At 52.9% G+C, this 19412-nt stretch overlaps 1 protein-coding gene across 3 annotated transcripts in view; it reads left to right on the forward strand.

Moving 5' to 3' along the window:
* Nucleotides 1–19412, forward strand: part of PTK2B (protein tyrosine kinase 2 beta) — a 119456-nt gene that overhangs the window by 14968 nt on the left and 85076 nt on the right. The gene's annotated exons all lie outside the window — the stretch shown is intronic.

Genomic DNA, 19412 nt, shown 5'->3' on the forward strand with positions numbered 1-19412 from the left:
TTTCTGTGGGCTCGCTGCTGCTGCGTGTTACAATCTGACTTACAAAGGGTAAAATTTGCCCCTGAATGGAGGAGTGTCAGCACAAATGCACCATTTAAAGCTCACATACTCCCCAAAATAGGTCTTAAGTGGGGTCTGGGTGAGGCCTAAAGAGTCGCTCGGAGAGCAGCAGGAAATTCAGCATTTCCATCCCATGGGAAATTCCAACTTTTGTTTTCATCCCAACTCAGGAGGAGAAGTTGAAGTTTTGAACTATTGTTTGGAATGGCAGTTCCAAAGCATCTCAATCTGGAAATAGGGAAACATTTTGTTTCAATGTTTTCAATCAAAAGAAGATGTTTGACAATCCTGGAATGGATGTGTTTCCTGTGGTTTTTTGGACTGGCACAAAATGCGGGGAGATGTTGCATGCGATGGGTACTGAGTTGCTGCGGAGAATTCCTTCTTGGGTGCTAGCTGGTGACTCTTGCCCACATGCTCAGGGTTTAGCTGATCGCCATATTTGGGGTCGGGAAGGAATTTTCCTCCAGGGCGGATTGGCAGGTGCCCTGGAGGTTTTTCGCCTTCCCCTGCAGTGTGGGGCACGGGTCGCTTGCTGGTGGTGTCTCTGCAGCTTGAGGTCTTCAAACCATTTTTGAGGATTTCAATAACTCGGTCCTGGGATAGGGGTTGTTATAAAATTGGATGGGTGGGGTTCTGTGGCCTGCCTTGTGCAGGAGGTCAGACTAGATGATCAGATTGGTCCCTTCTGACCTATGAGTCTATGAGTCTATGCTTGTTTTCAAGTCAGTTCAATCTTAAACTGCATTTTCCCCGTGCTGGTGCACTGCCTTATGGGAGATGTAGTTTGGGAGACTGAGGCCCTCATTCGCCCTGTGGACCGGACACCCTGGCTGGACCAATAGTGCATCCAGGATCACTGGACTTCCATGATGCACCAGGCAGCTCGGTCAGAGGGAAATCTGCCTTACATTTTGGGCATGTTTTAAGCTAGCCAGCGATGACGTCATGGTCTTGCACCTGTTCTCCTGTGGCTGTATGGTCAGATCCTTGAGCAGCAGGATCGCAAACAGATGTCACATAGGAATGTGCAGGCTCCCACGGAAGCCTTGGCATGATGGTTGGCCCTTTTTTCAATCAGTTTTCCATGTCGGGCTTCTTCAGAGTGTTTACCGCCTTTATTGCTACTTGCTCTCTGTCCAGATCTGTCCGTGGCTGCCTCTTTGATGTTGTCAGTATCTCTGCTGCGGGAGGTGCTGTTCAGCCTAAAGGGTGCCTCTGTGGGGGTTTCTTTGACCGCCCCCCTACACTTTCTTAGTTTCAGTTCACCATAGAAAACCTTTTCCTGGCATCTACCATCGCCCATTCTGATAACGTGCTCTGTCCATGTCAGCTGTGTGTTCATGATCATTGCTTTGACGCTGGTTATTTTTGTTATTTCAAGTCGTTTGGGGAGCCTGTCCCACGGGAGAGAATGGGGGTCTGAACTACAACTCATATAAAGCAGCCCACTGCTGGGGAAATATGGACCGTGGGGCTGATCCACTCGGGCGGGTGCTGTGTTCCCTGCGGGGATACAGAGAAAACCATTTGTTTTTTAACTTAAGGAAGAGACAGAGCATTGCGCTGCTTGAAGCTATCAGCTCTCTAGGACAGGAATGTCTTATATATTTGGGAGGCACGTGCATATTGAGGATGCTACCGGAACCACGTAATAACCAGTTAAGGGGGTCTCAACTCACCCAGCCAAACTCTTCAAATAAGGGAAAAACTGTGCAAGGGAACCTGCGTTCCCTGCCTCCCACACATCTCATTAACTGTTCTCGTTGGTGGACTCTTCACCTGCCTAGCAAACCCCCTTCGGCTTTGCAGCTGTGCAACACACACACACACAACCCCTGCAGCTCTCTGTGTAATGCAAAACATGGGCTCTGTTTTGGGTGACAGCTGCAGGCCTAGCTCACGTGAGTAAGGGCAGTGGAGAGGATTCGGTTGCGTGAGGTTGGGCTTAAGGTTCTGCCCTAGAGGAGCTGGAGGGATTTTGGGTGCACACACTATGGTTCTAAGCAACTCACCACTTCGTGCTAACACGTTAGCATACCTTGATAATTAGAGGCCCTGTTCCATCCTCATACTTCAGGGTAAAAGCTTTCAGCAGCTGGGGTCAGGAAGAATTTGTCCTGCACCCAGCCTGATATGGCTAGTATAGAGCATCTAAAGCATGGTCCACTGCCGAGGACTCAGGACTGGGAGACAGGAGACACGGGGTGTGTTAGTGAATGTAATAATGCTGCCTTCCCTAGGCTAGCTGGTGTCTGTTTCCCCTCACACAGGTTAGATCTCCCAGCTTCCGCAGGAAGGACTCACTGCCAGGCTCAAGACTCTTTCTGGGTAGTTTTATTCTTCAAAATAAAAAAGCAGCCCCTCTGCCCACCCTGGGCTACAGCATCCAGCCACTCTGCCCTGGTCCCTTTCAGTGCTGGAAGGGGGTCTTCCCATCGCTCCACTGCTTCAGTGCCACCTGCAGGCCTCCCAGCTGAGCCACTTGCTTGCTGTTTATGGGGATCACCTGAAACCCCCCTCTCCCCTGTTCCCAGCTGGCTCTGGTAATTGAATAGGGCTAGTGGGGCCGAGGGCCCCTGGCCATTAAAGGCACAGGACACGCCGTTACATGGATTACTTAGTATTTGCTGTGCCTTGCTTTCTCCACCTTTAAATTGTGGAGGATGATGCTCACTGTGACGAAGTGGGGCTGTTCTGAATGTTTCCTCTGAATACTGTGTGGGTGCCTCAGTTTCTGGCCTACCCTCTGTCTCCATGGCAACTAATGGCCCAGGCCCTTCCCCGCTGCAAGGGGATGCTAAAGGTGTGGGAGAACAAAGAGATCAGGTGACCTCATGGCCTGGGAAAGAGACAAAGGCCAGAAAGGAGGGGCTGGAGGGGGTTTTTCAGTCTGGAGCTGGCTGGGGATGGGAAGTAAGGGCAGACGTGGGGGTCTGGCTCACTGGGCCCCAGAATGGACCCGGCTGAGGTATCCCGTTCTCTGTATCTACAAGCTCTGTTTCAGACCGTGTTCCTGTCATCTAATAAACCTCTGCCTTACTGACTGGCTAAGAGTCACGTCTGACTGCGAAGTGGGGGTGCAAGACCCTCTGGCTTCCCCAGGACCCCGCCTGGGCGGACTCACTGTGGGAAGCCATGGAAGGGCATATGCTGAATGCTCCAAGGTCAGATCCAGGAGGTGAAGCCGTGTGAGCTTCCTGCCCTGCAGACAGTCTGCGCCAAGGGAGAGGAGGCTTCCCAAAGTCCTGCCTGGCTTTGTGGGGAGCAGTTCCAGAGCATCACCTGGGGACTCCGTGATACTTACCCACCTGTGTAATGTGCTCTGAGATCTATACGTGCTGTATAAGCACCCAAAGTTATTATGGGACATCCCGGGGGCTTTACCATTTGCTCCCTGAAGGATACCAGGCTAAATGGACCCTTGGGGGATGCCGGTTGGGAAGAGTCCTGCGTTGTGCCCATGATACGGTGGGTTTGCAGGATAGCCACAGGAAAGTTGCCAAGCCAGGCTGCACTCGGGTGGGATCCACAGGTGCATCCCATGGATGTCACATCTCGCCAATTTCTTCCCTCCACCCCAGCCTGCCTCTTGCTGCTATTGGTGTTTTTTCAGAAGCAGCCAAATACGGAAAACAGACCCTTTTATTTTCCTTTTCCCCCCAAATGAGGCAGCAGCATCACATGTGGTTTCACTTTGGTTGCTTAGCGACCATTATGCTTAGCGACCAACATGCTAGTGACCAATGAGAGGCCTGTGATCACACCTCCCAGAGTTTCCCATGGTGCAAAACAGGACTCAGGCGCTACTCTGCTTGCTTCCTTCCCGCAGATAAAGGTTACCGGGAAACACGCCCACCTTGCTCCTGGGAAGTGGGTTCCCCTCCCTAAGGGGAGCTTTCATTGCGGAGTTGGTTTTATTTTTAGTATTTCAGCATTTGTTAGATTTTTGGTTTTGATTCTCAAGAAAGTGACGGGCTAATAACATGGTTATAACTTCCTGCCATAGCTCCGCTGATGCCCCTCAATCCCGACCCACAGCCCCCTGCTATCCCAGCCCTGGGCTCCCACCCCCACACCTCTGCCAGTGCCCCTCAATCCCGACCCACAGCCCCCTGCTATCCCAGCCCTGGGCTCCCACCAGCTCTGCCAGTGCCCCTCAATCCCGACCCACAGCCCCCTGCTATCCGAGCCCTGGGCTCCCACCCTCACACCTCTGCCAGTGCCCCTCAATCCCGACCCACAGCCCCCTGCTATCCCAGCCCTGGGCTCCCACCAGCTCTGCCAGTGCCCCTCAATCCCGACCCACAGCCCCCTGCTATCCCAGCCCTGGGCTCCCACCAGCTCTGCCAGTGCCCCTCAATCCCGACCCACAGCCCCCTGCTATCCCAGCCCTGGGCTCCCACCAGCTCTGCCAGTACCCCTCAATCCTGACCCACAGCCCCCTGCTATCCGAGCCCTGGGCTCCCACCCTCACACCTCTGCCAATGCCCCTCAATCCCGACCCACAGCCCCCTGCTATCTCAGCCCTGGGCTCCCACCCCCACACCTCTGCCAGTGCCCCTCAATCCCGACCCACAGCCCCCTGCTATCCCAGCCCTGGGCTCCCACCAGCTCTGCCAGTGCCCCTCAATCCCGACCCACAGCCCCCTGCTATCCCAGCCCTGGGCTCCCACCAGCTCTGCCAGTACCCCTCAATCCTGACCCACAGCCCCCTGCTATCCGAGCCCTGGGCTCCCACCCTCACACCTCTGCCAGTGCCCCTCAATCCCGACCCACAGCCCCCTGCTATCTCAGCCCTGGGCTCCCACCCCCACACCTCTGCCAGTGCCCCTCAATCCCGACCCACAACCCCCTGCTATCCCAGCCCTGGGCTCCCACCCCCACACCTCTGCCAGTGCCCCTCAATCCTGACCCACAGCCCCCTGCTATCCCAGCCCTGGGCTCCCACCCCCACACCTCTGCCAGTGCCCCTCAATCCCGACCCACAGCCCCCTGCTATCTCAGCCCTGGGCTCCCCCCAGCTCTGCCAACACCCCCCAATCCTGACCCACAGCCCCCTGCTATCCCAGCCCTGGGCTCCTCCCAGCTTTGCCAATGCCCCTCAATCCTGACCCGCAGCCCCCTGCCATCCCAGCCCTGGGCTCCCACCCCCACACCTCTGCCAGTGCCCCTCAATCCCGACCCACAGCCCCCTGCTATCCCAGCCCTGGGCTCCCCCCAGCTCTGCCAATGTCCCTCAATCCTGACCCACAGCCCCCTGCTATCTCAGCCCTGGGCTCCCCCCAGTTCTGCCAGTGCTCCTCAATCCCGACTCACAGCCCCCTGCTATCCCAGCCCTGGGCTCCCACCCCCACACCTCTGCCAGTGCCCCTCAATCCCGACCCACAGCCCCCTGCTATCTCAGCCCTGGGCTCCCATCCACAGCTCCGCTGATGCCCCTCAATCCCGACCCACAGCCCCCTGCTATCCCAGCCCTGGGCTCCCACCTCCACACCTCTGCCAGTGCCCCTCAATCCTGACCCACAGCCCCCTGCTATCTCAGCCCTGGGCTCCCACCCCCACACCTCTGCCAGTGCCCCTCAATCCCGACCCACAGCCCCCTGCTATCCCAGCCCTGGGCTCCCACCCCCACACCTCTGCCAGTGCCCCTCAATCCCTACCCACAGCCCCCTGCTATCCCAGCCCTGGGCTCCCACCCCCAGCTCTGCCAGTGCCCCTCAATCCCGACCCACAGCCCCCTGCTATCCCAGCCCTGCTCCCCCACCCCCAGCTCTGCCCGGAACCCCAGGTCAGTACTCATGGGGCTAGCCCATGCTGCTGTGGCTTCACAGCTTTGGTACCTGAACAGGCTAGATCCGAGCTAGGTTGCGGATGTCGATGTGAGCTGCAGTCACGCCCTGTGCTTGCAGTGTCCAGTAGATGAGCTCAGAACGTGCACAGGATCTGCGATTGCTGCAACCAGCCCTGCTTGCTCAAGGCTGCGGTGGCCTCTCCCTCCCATACGCTGAGCGGTTCTGGGTCAGATACTAGCTCTGTGCAGTCGGACGTGGTGTTTATGGGGCTCACTTACAGACCTCATCAGCCTCTATCAATTCCCCCCGCCCCACCAGGTTCCAGTGGGAGTCAGGGGCCTACATACCTTTGAGCATCTGGGCTGGAGTAGGTACCCCTGGTTGCCCATCCGTGGGCTGCACCTGTCAGGGTTTGACCCTTTGACGGGAGGCTCATTCGGACAGGGACCCTTTGTCTGCACAGCACCTCCCGGGCTGGTAGCCCTGCATCAGTAACGGTGCCAACCCAGGGGTTTGGGATTGTGGGCAAATGCCCACCAGGAACTGGGAGTGAGGCCTGCCAAATGTCAGGAGCAGGGGTGTGGAGCCTGGAGCCCACAGCTCACGTTGGCAAAAGCATCTAAGGGAATTATTTCCTGGGTGTCTGGTGCTGGGTCTTGCTCACATTCTCAGGGTCTAACTCGATCGCCATATTTGGGGTCAGGAAGGAATTTTCTCCCACATCGGATTGGCAGAGACTCTGAGGGGGGTTTCACCTTCCTCTGCAGCATGGGGCACGGGTCATCTGCTCCTTTAACAGGGCTGCCCAGAGGATTCAGGGGACCTGTGGCAAAGTGGGGGAGCTGCGGCGCCTGTACTCACCCAGCGGTGGTCCGGGTCTTCGGCAGCATTTCGGTGGTGGGGGGGCCCTTCAGTCGCTCCACGTCTTTGGCGGCACTGAAGGTCCCCTCGCCGCCAAAGACCTGGACCACCACTGGGCCAGGGATCGCGGGGCCCCGCGGGGCCCGGGACCTGGGGCAAATTGCCCCACTTCCCCCCCCCCCACCTTTGGGCAGCACTGTCCTTTAGACTAGTGTAAATGGTGGATTCTGCATAACTTGAAGTCTTTAAATCAGGATTTGAGGATGTCAGTGACTCAGCCAGAGGTTCTGGGTCTATCACAGGAGTGGGTGGGTGAGGTTCTCTGGCCTGCCATGTGCAGGAGATCAGGTGAGATGATCATAATGGTCCCTTCTGGCCTTAAAGTCTGTGACACTTGGGAACCAAGTCCCATTTTCAAAAGCTCGTTAGTGACTTAAGCACTTACACCATTTAAACCCTGATCACCAAAGGGGTTCGGCTCATTAATTGATGATTTCTCTGTGTCAGCGCTAAGTTGGGGATGGTTTAATTTGTGAGTGCTGGAGATGGACAAAGGTCGAGACCAGGGATCGGTAATCTTTGGCACGCGGCCCCCCTGGCAGGCCGGGCCGATTTGTTTACCTGCCGCATTCGCAGGTTCAGCCGGTCATGGCTCGCACGGGCCGCGGTTCACTGCTCCAGGCCAATGGGGGCTGCTGGAAGTGGCGCGGGCCAGGGGAGCCCCCATTGGCCTGGAGCCCCCATTGGCCTGGAGCCCCCATTGGCCTGGAGCGGTGAACCGCGGCTAGTGGGAGCCACGATCGGCTGAACCTGCGAACGCGGCAGGTAAACACACTGGCCCGGCCCGCCAGGATGCTTACTGTGGCGGGCCGTGTGCCAAAAGTTGCCGATCCTTGGTGTAGAAAATGTAAGGAGACATTTGTAAATTACATTAACGAAGGGTAGCAAATATGGATGGATTGAGCCCTACACCACTCCTATCGAGGGAGGAATTGTAACAAATCTGGGCACTGGAGGACTTTGCTCATCCTAGAACGGGTTGGAACTCATACGATTTTCCGGGACATTTTCAGGTAAAATATGATCCCTTTAACAGCTGAACTTTCATTGAAATTGCTTATTTCCGACCAGCTCCAGTAGTTACTCTGCTGCGCACCATGACGGGAGCAAAGGTAGAACTCCAGTTTTCCTGCCTACTGGCTTAGCTAAATCATTGTCAGCTATTAGCAATGTAGGGCGCAGGACATGCTTTTGAGACATTCTGTTTCCATCCAGTATGGGGCAGTGGTGCACGGAGAGGTTCATTACACTGTTATTAACCTCATTTCTCTACAGGCGGAAGGAATAGAGACCGAGAGAGGGGAGGTACGAAGTTAGACTCCTAAGATCAGGCACACACGGGATTAGAGACACAGAGAGATGATGTACAAAATTGGCCGCCTAAAATCAGGCCTAGCCAAGTTGGAAAATTTGCCCTCGTGAATTTGTCCAAGACCAGTCAGAGGCAGACCCAGAAATAGAACCCAGGAGTCCTGAGTACTGGGCTGAGGCTTCCTGTCATGATAACGCTACGGAAGCAAAGCATTCGTGACAAGGGGTTGTAGGTCTCTCCAGAGAGCATCTTATTCTGCACAGGTATTTTGTCTTGTGAGTAGGCTCCAGTTGCAAACCCAACAATTGATGCTAACATGCAAACACACCAGTGGCTGGTGGTGAGTCACTGCCGCCTGCCATCAGTTGGTGCGTTCTGTTCCCCTCTCAATGTGCTGTGCTGGAATTCAGGAGTGTGGCAAGAGCAACGTTCCACTCTTCAGCTCCAATGCTGCTGTTTTCTTATTTTCAGTTGAATTCGCTGGGAGTTTCTTTGACAGTTTCCCTGGGTACAGAGGCTGTTGTTCCAGGTGTGGAGGCGGAGATGGGAGGAGGGGAGCGCCGCTTGCTCTGCTGCCTAATTTCTCCCGTGCGCACTGAGCAGCGGTTCCAAGCAATTGTATTTCTGAGCTTCAGAACAGATGGTTAAACAAAGAGCTTTAAGCAGGGAGCGAAATGCTGGAAGGGATCTGAACGCGACTGAGAAGCGAGATTTGTGGGCCTGCTATTCTGGCATGATCTTGTGGGCTGTGTGAACAGGAACATAGAAAACGCCGTACCAGATTGGTGGCCTATCCAGTATCCTGTTTCTGACAGTGGCCGGTACCAGCTGCTTCAGATATAGGTGTAAGAAACCTTGGCGCTAGTGTTTGGCTTTGTTACACGACTGTCTAAAGTGACAGTGGATGCTCTTATGGTCCATATAAATGTCTGATCCTTTCCTGACTCCAGCTCGGGTGTTGGCCTCCAGAATACTTGTGGCAGTGAGTTCCGCAGGTGAACATCGTTTACCATGGTATGGGACATGTGTTCCCTCTTCCATTTCATAACCCCTGTTGCTTGTATTCTAAGAATGGCTGTAGTGGGTCAGACCAGTGGTCCACCGAGCCCATGATGGAAAAAGAGTCAATAGCAGCAGAGTCCTGTGGCACCTTGTAGACTAACAGACGTTTTGGAGCATGAGCTTTCGTGGGTGAATACCCACTTTGTCGGATGCATGTAGTGGAAATTTCCAGAGGCAGGTATAAATATAAATTTCCACTACATGCATCTGACGAAGTGGGTATTCACCCACGAAAGCTCATGCTCCAATATATCTGTTAGTCTATAAGGTGCCACAGGACTCTGCCGCTTTTACAGATCCAGACTAACATGGCCACCCCTCTGATGACGGTCAGTAGGAGAGCATCGTAATCTTACATGGCTCTGCAGCTGTAGAGAGGCTGCTTCCCCAAGCAGGCAGACCTGTGGAACATAAGGAGAATCCCCCAGGGCTCAGTTCAGCCCCAGCCTCCTAGCAGAACAAAGCGGTTTTGCGTTACCAGATACTAAGGGCTCGCTCTCAAGGCAGTGGAAAGTCTCCCATTGACTTTGAGGGGGGTCGGGCTACAGCGGCAAGCCCCTTGCCAGCAGATAGGACAGAAGTGGTGCTTTGACCTTGCCTAGGGCCCCCTTTCCCAGGGGTGAATTTCACCCCCTCTGTGGTGGAAGCTCCCTCCTGGCGTCGCTCACACAGCAATTCCAAAACTCAAGGGTCCTGGCAATTTCCTACAAGCAAAGAGTCGCGAAACATCCTGTTTTTTTCCAGCAGGGCCCTGCTGAAGGCATTGATTAGCAGCCCCAGGGAAATCGTGGGACCACCACTCAGCTGTTCCTCAGTAGATCTCAGACTGCTTCACAAAGGAGGGCAGGATCCCCATTGTATAGATGGGGAAACTGAGGCACATCCAAGGGGCCAAGCCAGGACTAGAACAGTGGTCCCCTAAACCCCAGCGCAGGGCTCTGTGCACAAGCCCATGCTCCTTCATGCTGATACTAGCATTGGAAGGGAGAGAGAGCCTCATGTTTCAAGGCTGAACCCAGTCTATAAGTATTGGTGACTAGGGTGAGGCCCTCCTGAGGGACAAGTCACCCCACGTTTGCCTGCTGAAGCAACTAGTGAGGAAGGATGGTCCCGTAATTAGGCTGCTCCCCTGGGACTTGGGAGACCTGGGTCATGTCACATAGCTGCTCACTGCCTCAGTTTCCCCTTTGTACCATGGGGCTAATAGCCCTGCCCTGCCTCAAGGGGGTTGGTGAGAATAAGTGTATTAAAGACTAGGTCACGCAGGTTCCTATTTTAAATGTACTGAGGTGCTGAGATCCAACTGATTTCATTGGGAGTCAGGTACCTAACTAGGCACTGTGGTAAAGGGGGCTTTGATCTGGTGCTGGGGGCAGGAGAGACATTGAGTCTGATCCAGAATAGCGATTCCTAGGGCCCTGGGCAATTCGGGAGAGTCTGGTGAAGTGTAGAGCAGGGTGGCACTGCTCCCACCAGCCTGTCCCTTGCTGTGGGGGAGACATCACACCCCTGCTGTGACCAGCTGGGATCCTCACAAGACCTGCAGCTGCCCCTGTGGCACAGGGGCGAAGGCGCTGAACCTGTCTAAGCCGCTCTCACTTGAATGGGGGTGCTGGCCACTCCTCTCACGGGGATGGCAGCGGGGCTGTTGTGGACGCCGCTCTGTGTGTGTGGGGGGAGGCATGGGACCGATAACACCTTCCTCCCAGCCAGTGCAAAGGGGAGCCCTGGCTAATGGAGAGACCAGAGAAGTCTGGTGGATTCGTCTTGCCTTTGGGAGGGTGCCGGGAGCATGTACTGGGCGGGTGTGTATCTAGATAGGTGTACACCGTGTGTGTGTGTGTGTGTGTCTAGATGGATGTGTGTGTTTGTGTATCTAGAGGGGTGTTTGTGTGTATCTAGATGGATGTACTCTCTGCATGTATGTATTTAGATGAGTGTGTGTAACTAGATGGGTGTATTTTTAGATGACTGTGTGTATCTAGATAGGTGTGCTGTGTGCATGCGTGGGGCTGTATGTCTGTGTGTGTACATGGGAAGCTGGCTGGATCTGTCTAGGGGGCGGGTGGTGGTGTGAATACATGTGTGGCTGGCTTGGTGGTTTTTGTGTGCACCCAGCACCACCTGTATTCAGTCCCCAAGTGGTTGTCATGCTACAGACTAGACTGTAGCAGTAGCCACAGCCCTGTGTCAGAGGTTGCGTGGAGCTGCATTTCCCCAGCAGGACCTCTGGGAGGGACTGTGCCTAGGAGGCAGCTGCTGGCTTACATGCCGCGAGTGTGATAGGTGTCAGGCCGGTTCCCTTCAGCCGAGGTGTGTCCATATCTCACTACGGGCCTGTCATAACATTTCTTCCCAGATCTGGACCTTAGCGTCCAAAATATGGGTGTTAGCATGAAAACCTCCAAGCTTAGGTACCAGCTTGGACCTGGTATTGCTGCCACCAGCTAAGAATTATACAGTGCTTAGCTCACTGTGGTCTCCCCAAAACCTTCCTTGGGGGACCCCCAGACTCAGATTCCTTGAGTCTCACAACAAAGGGGAATAAACCATTTCCCTTCCCCCTCCTCCCCTCCAGGTGTTCCCTCCCTGGGTTCCTGGAGAGATATACAGAAGCAAGGTCCGTGAATCTAAACAAAGGGATTCTACCCTCCCTGTTTCCAGTCCTGGAAACACAAGTACCGAGAGAGCTAATCTCTCCCCCTCACCCAGAGGGTATGCAAAGTCAGGCTTAGTAAATCTAACACAAAGAGATTTTCCCCCTGACTTCTTCCTCCCACCAATTCCCTGGTGAGCTGCAGACTCAATTCCCTGGAGTCCCCACTAAAGAAAAACTCCAACAGGTCTTAAAAAGAAAGCTTTATATAAAAAGAATGAAAAAAGGACATAAAATGGTCTCTGTAATAAGATGACAATATACAGGGTCAATTGCTTAAGAAAAAAAGTGAATAAACAGCCTTATCAAAAAAGAATACAATTTAACACATTCCAGCAACTACACACATGTAAATACAAAAAAAACAATATAAACCTATTGTCTTACTATCCTTGTACTTACAACTTGGAAACAGAAGATTAGAAAGCCTGGAGATAGAAAAATCACTCTCAGAGCCGAGAGGGTCAGACCCAAGACAAAGAACAAAGAACTCACACCCAAAACTTCCTTCCACCCAGATTTGAAAAAGTCTTGTTTCCTGATTGGTCCTCTGGTCAGGTGTTTCAGGTAAAAGAACATTAACCCTTAGCTATCTGTTTATGACAGGGCCTGATCCTGATCAGGAGGAGTCTTACCATTGATTTCAGTGGGGTTTGGACCTGCCTATATGCCACCATCACAGGTGTACCTCAACCCTGGCCTGGAGGGAGCACTCCCAGGGGGCTCTGCCTCCTTGGCACCTCTCAGCTGGGATGGTGATACAAGGGAGACAGCTGTGATCATCCCCCTGGTGGGGTGCGGTCCACATCCAGTCAGAGACAAACCAACCCCTGAGCACTGAACGCCGAAATCCCTCCCGGCCGAAGGAAAGTGCTGAGCATAAGGATTAGGTTGGGGCGAACTCGGGCCGAATTCCACGCCCCTGCCAGCAGTGGGGGCTCCAATGTTACGCATGTGGGAAAGGCAAGATAAATCAGTGGGATGGGCCGATCCTGAGATCGCTCAGCCTCCGGTGTAAATACAAAGTGAGCCGCCCCATTAAACTGTAGAGGCCTGATCAGGTCTCACTCCCAGCAGCGTAAACACAGAGTGACCCCATTGGTGTTTGGGAGACCGAGCCTGAAGTCTGTGGGCCTGGCTCTGCTCTCACTCCCCCTTCGTCTAGGCTGAGTAGCCCTCTTGAAATCAGTGGGGCTAATCGTGGAGTGGGGGGTCCAGCTCAAGAGGAGAAATCCGGTCCTGTGAATCTGGGGTTCCCAGTGTGAACCTTTAGAGGGCCCCGCAGTTCCTCAGATGTCTGCAGCCTGCCTGCTGATCTGCAAGCAGCTGCCTCCTGGGATGCTCTTCACCAGCTCATGATAAATTCCTTCCCAGATGGTCCCTGCTTTGTCCTCTCACCGTCTCCAAATAAACACGAGCACGCTGCGCCTGGTACAAGATGATCTGTTTTCACCCATTCTTGGCTCCAATGCAGAGAGTGGGTTTGACGGGAGCTGTTGGGGGTGGGGAGGAGTTCAGGTTTCGCATCACCTGGAGTCCTGAGGCTCTTTAGAACGCCCACTGGCATTTATTATTAGCTCCCAGGCGAGGCCTGTTTAAATAAACAGGGGTTAATAAGTGACCTTGTAAGAGATCCGTGGTTTAGTGGTGAGAATCCGGGAACCAGGGGACAGAAGTCCTGGCTTCGGGCTAACCACAACCCTGGATCTGAACACAGCTGAATTCTGTGGTGTGTGCAGCTCAGATCGCCAGATGAGCCTGTTCCTTCTTTGCCGCTTTGTGCCTTAGTTTCCCTGCCTGGGGATGATAGTTCACCGCTTCGCTGGGCACAGCCATGAACTGGAGTTAGTTCATATTTGTCAGGTGCCAGAGTGGACTGAAAGCTGAGGGTTCTGTGTTTGCTCCTGGCTCCGGCCCCAGTGCAATAATTAACCCCCGTGCTATGGGGAAGTTTGCACTGTATGAACCAGAATCGAATGGATTAGAGCAGAAGAGAATAGAAAAAGGAAGGGAAGTTGGTTCTGGTCCTTAGGTGATGCTGATTTCAGTCACTGCATCGGAGCCTATAGTGACAAGTGGGGTTATAAAAACCTAGATGATAGGTGAGATGGGGCTGGATTTACAGAGCCCGAATGGGGTCGTGGCTGGTGATGAAAGGACGAATGGATTAACGCCCATGGGCTTTGTCTAAGATTGCGGGTGTTCGGAAATGGGAAGGACACAGATGTGCTGAGGCTGACCACCTTTTCAAAACGCAAAAAGGGGACACATGCAGGAGCCCCGCCCCCGCCGTGGCCCCAACCCCGGCTCCTCTTCTTTCCCCCGAGGCCCTGCCCCTGGCCAGACCAGAAGCCAGAGCTGGGCAGTGATAAGAGCCACCCGGAGGTCCTGGGCTGCTGCGAGAAGTCCCTAGGGTGACAGATTGGATGAAGAAACTATCAGGACACTGGGGGGGTGAGAGGGAGTCCAAAAAAAGCCAAAGTGCAAAATATTGGAACAAATTGCGTCCCCGACCCAACCAAACATCGGTCAGGACACAGGACGACTGCCTAAATATCCGGATAGTCTCGATTTTATTGGGACGTCTGGTCACCCTAGGAGTCCCAGATCCTCCACCTGTCCTGGGCAGGGGGCTGAAGTGCCTGAGAGCAGCCCCGGCCTGTGTCCCTACCTCCCAGGGCAAGTGGAGTGTCTGGGACTCTGGGGCTCCCCACAGCGGCCCCGACTCCTTGATCGGCTCTTACTCCTGCTTGGCTCCGGCTTCTGGCCTGGGCAGGGGGCAGGGCCTTGGGAAAGAGGAGGAGCAGGGGGTCTCATGATGATGGGGGGCTGAGGCCCACCGCAGTGCCCACAGTGGGAAGGGGCAGGCGTGGAGACCCTGGTTCCAGCTGTCACAGGGATAGCCCCTGGGAACCAGCCAGGTCCAAATCATAGAATATCAGGGTTGGAAGGGACCTCAGGAGGTATCTAGTCCAACCCTCTGCTCAAAGCAGGACCAACCCAATTAAACCATCCCAGCCAGGGCTTTACCAAGCCTGACCTTAAAAACCTCTAAGGAAGGAGATTCCACCACCTCCCTAGGGAACCCATTCCAGCGCTTCATCACTCTTCTAGTGAAAAAGTTTTTCCTAATATCCAAATCTGGGGGCGGGGGGGGAAGAGAGGCCCAGCCGAACTTCAATGGCCTGGCCAATACTGGGGGATCTAGGGGAATGGGGAAGGTCCCACGGGCTGGTGTCTCCCTGCACCTGCCATCAGAGGTCTCCTCCAGCCCCCACCCTGGGTGAATCATCCCCTACAGACTGGAGCGTGTGTCATTTCCTCTGGTTTGTGGAAGCGAGACTTCCTGTTCAGGAGTCACATGATTAACTGCTGGGGGCTAGCATCTGTGTCGTTTCACAGCGACTAGAGAGCTCTGTGCTTTAGCAGCTTGGTGTGGAAGCGCTCATGATACAGTTTTGTGGGAAGCCGCTGCAGGTGGTCTCCATTTCCCTTTTTCACAGCTCTGCCTACGACCCTCAATCCTGACCCACAAACTCCCCCGTCTCCTCTATCGGGAGTCCTGGCGCTTTCCCCTTCCATGCTGCCTCCCTGTGCCCTCCCGCATCTGGCCCTGAAGTAGCGTGGTGACCCCCAGTTTGGGAAGCACCGATCTGATCTGTGTATCTAGCTTGGAGCTCTTCATGAAAGGCCTCTGGAGCATCGCTGCTTCCTCCCCGCCCTGGGATTCCTGGCTCCCTCACTGCCATTTGAGCGCTGCGTCCCTTCCCGTGGGAGACTGTCCCACCCCTTCCCCTTCCTACTGACCTGGGAGTGGCCTCCAGTGTCTTCCCCACGCTCCCTCACTCCTGCCCCCAACCACGCTCCGCGCGTCGCCCCCTGGTCCTCCCTGAACCCAGGATGGTGAGTGGCAGGTGTGCAAAGGGCCAGGACAGTAGACACCTAGGAGCGCCCAGAAAACCGGCCTGCTTGGTCAGCCTGCACTTCCAGCCAAAATATTCCCCATTTCATTTCGTCCCATTGCTCCTGGCCCCCCACTTCGACCACCAGAAACAATCACCTTGGCATTCACATTCCTCAGATGCCTTAGCCACGCTAGACAAATTGGGAAGGCTCCATTAGTCAGTCCTTCCCATCCCTGCCCCTGATCATTTTCCTTTCCCTTTCCCGAACTCCCTCTAATCTGCCAACACCTGGGTATCAAGACATCAATGTGCTTGCCCTGCTGGGTGATAATTAGGGCCCTATCAAATTTGCAGTCCAGTTTGGTCAATTTCATGGTCACAGGATTTTAAAAATTATAAATTTCATGATTTCAGCTATTTAAACCCGAAATGTCAGTGTTGTAGTTGTGGGGGTCCTGACCCAAAAAGGAGTTGTGTGTGTGTGAGGGGGGTCGCCAGGCAAGGGGGGGGTGGTACTGCTACCCTTACTTCTGTGCTGCTCCTGCTGGCGACAGCAGTGCCTTCAGAGCTGGGCAGCTGGAAAGCGGCGGCTGCTGGTTGGGAGCCCAGCTCTGAAGGCAGGGCCACCGCCAGCAGCAGCGTAGAAGTAAGGATGGCATGGGATGGTATTGCCAGCCTTACTTCTGTGCTGCTGCTGGCTGCAGAGCTGGGCCCTCAGTCAGCAACCTCCACTCTCCAGCTGCCCAGATCTGAATGCAGTGCAGGAGTAAGGGTGGCAATACCGCGAGCCCCCTGAAATAACCTTGTAACCCCCCTGCAACTCCCTTTTGGGTCAGGACCCCCAATTTGGGAAACGCTGGTCTCCCCCGTGAAATCTGTATAGTATAGGGTAAAGCACACAAAAGACCAAATTTCATGGGGGAAGACCAGATTTCATGGTCCGTGACGCGTTTTTCATGGCTGTGAATTTGATAGGGCCCTAGTGATAATGTCATATCAAGCTGGGGCAACGCAACGTCTTCATGTGCTTCTGATGCTCAGGGCTCCCTGGACTCTCCGACCCTGCTAGAGAACCACAGAGATGGGTCTGGAACGAACCCCCAGATCAGGCATCTGGAGTGAAAGAGGCGATGGCCTTTGGAACCGTGGACGGTCTTGTGATCAAGACACACAATGTGGCTAAATATAAATGTGTACACCACAGAACAAAGACTGCAAGCCATACTTATGGGATAGGGGACTCTGACTCTGACAAAGATTTGTGGGTCCTGGTGGATATTCAGCTGAACGGGAGCTCTTAGTGCAACGTTGTGGCCAAAAGGACTACTGTGACCCTGGGATGCATAAATGGGGGGATCTCGAGTAGGAGTAAAGAGATTATTTTACCTCTGTGTTTGGCACTGGTGTGACCGTTGCTGGAATCCTTTGCCTGTTCTAGGCTCCACAATTCAAGAAGGATGTTGATGAATTGGAAAGGGGTCAGGGAAAAGCCATGAGAATGATTGAAGGAATAGAAAACATGCCCTAGACTCAAGGATCCCAGTTTATTTAGCTTATCAAAGAGAAGGTTAAGGGATGACTTGATCACAGTCTAGAAGTACCTACATAAGAACAGCCACACTGGGTCAGACCTATGGTCTATCTAGCCCAGTATCCTGTCTTCCAACAGTGGCCAATGCCAGCTACTTCAGAGGGAATGAACAGACCAGGGCAATTATCAAGTGATCCGTCCAGTGTCATCTGCTCTCAACTTCTGGCAGTCAGAGGCTTAGGCACCCAGCACAGAGATTTGCATCCCTGCCCATCCTGGCTAATAGCCACTGACGGACCCATCCACCAGGAACTTATCTAGTTCTTTTTTGACCCGTTATATTTTTAGCCTTTGCAACATCCCACAGGTTGACTGTACGTTGTGTGAAGAAATACTTCCTTTTGTTTTTTTTAAATCTGTTGCTTATTAATTTCATTTGATGACCCCTAGTTCTTGTGTTATGTGAAGGGATAAATAACACTTCCTTATGTACTTTCTCCAGACGAGTCGTGATTTTATAGACCTCTATCATATCCCCCCTTAGTCGTCTCTTCTCCAAGCTGAAAAGTCCCAGTCTTATTAATCTGTCCTCTTATGGAAGCTGTTCCATACCCCTAATCATTTTTGCTGCTCTTCTCTGCACCTTTTCCACTTCTAACAAATATTTTTGAGATGGGGCAACCAGATCTGCATACAGTATTCAAGATGCGAACATACTATGGATTTCTATAGAGGCAATATGATATTTTCTATCTGATTATCTATCCCTTTCCTAATGGTTCCAAACATTCTTTTAGCTTTTTTAACTGGCAGTGCACATTGAGTGGATGTTTTCAGAGCACTATTCACAATGACTCCAAGATCTCTTTCTGGAGTGGTTACAGCTAATTTAGACCCCATCATTTTGTATGTATAGTTGGGTTATGTTTTCCAATGTGCATTACTTTGCATTTATTGGCATTGAATTTTATCTGCCATTTTCTTGCTCAGTCACCCAGTGTTGTGAGATCCCTTTGTAATGCTTCACAGCCAGTTTTGGATTTAGTAATTTTGTATCGTCTGGAAATTTTGCCGCCTCACCATTAAACCCCTTTTCCAGATCATTTATTACTATGTTGAACAGCACTGGTCCCCATACAGATCCTTGAGGCACTCCTCTATTTACCGCCCTCCATTCTGAAAACTGACCATTTGTTCCTACCCTTTGTTTCCTGTCTTTTAACCAGTTATTGATCCATGAGAGGATCTTCCCCCTGATCCCATGACAGCTCACTTGGCTTAAGAGCCTTTGGTGAGGGACCTTGTCAGAGGCTTTCTGAAAGTCCAAGTACACTATATCCAGTGGATCATCCTTGTCCACATGTTTGTTGACATTGTTAGAGAATTCTAATTGACTGGTGAGGCATGATTTCCCTTTGCAAAAGCCATGTTGACTCTTCCCCAACAAATCATGTTCATCTCTGTGTCTGTTAATTCTGTTCTTTAGTATAGTTTTCAGTCAATATACCTGGTACTGAAATTAGGCTTCCCCCTGACATTTAATTGCTAGGATCACCTCCGGGATCTTTTTAAAAAAAATTGGTGTCACGTTAGTTCTCCTCAGTCATCTGGTACAGATGCTGATTTAAGTAATCGGTTGCATACCACAGTTAGTAGTTCTGCAGTTTCACATTTGAGTTCCTTCAGATCTCTTGGGTGGTACCATCTGGTCCTGGTGACTTACTACTGTTTAATTTACCAGTTTGTTCTAAAACCTCCTCTATTGACACCTCAGTCTGGGACAGTTCCTCAGGTCTGTCACCTAATAAAAATAACTCAGTGTGGGAGTCTCTCACATCCTCTGCAGTGAAGACCAATGGAAAGAATTCATTTAGCTTCTCTGCAATGGCCTTATCATCCTTGAGTGTTCCTTTACCTCCTTGCTCGTCCAGTGACCCCACTGATTGTTTGGTAGGGTTCCTGTACCATCATTGATGTATTTATCCTCTCAGCATCATTATCCCCCAGAACTGATGGGGAACTGAGTCACAGAGAAATGGAGCAACTCACCCAAAGTCACACTTGAAAGTTGCGGCAAGCAGGGACTTGAACCCAGATCTACAGAAATGTAGACTAACCCCCCTCCCCCCAACTGCTGGGCTAACCTTTCTGCAAGAAAGCTGTTGGAACT

This window comes from Gopherus flavomarginatus, chromosome 4 (assembly GCF_025201925.1).
Source record: "Gopherus flavomarginatus isolate rGopFla2 chromosome 4, rGopFla2.mat.asm, whole genome shotgun sequence".
NCBI lineage: Eukaryota > Metazoa > Chordata > Testudines > Testudinidae > Gopherus > Gopherus flavomarginatus.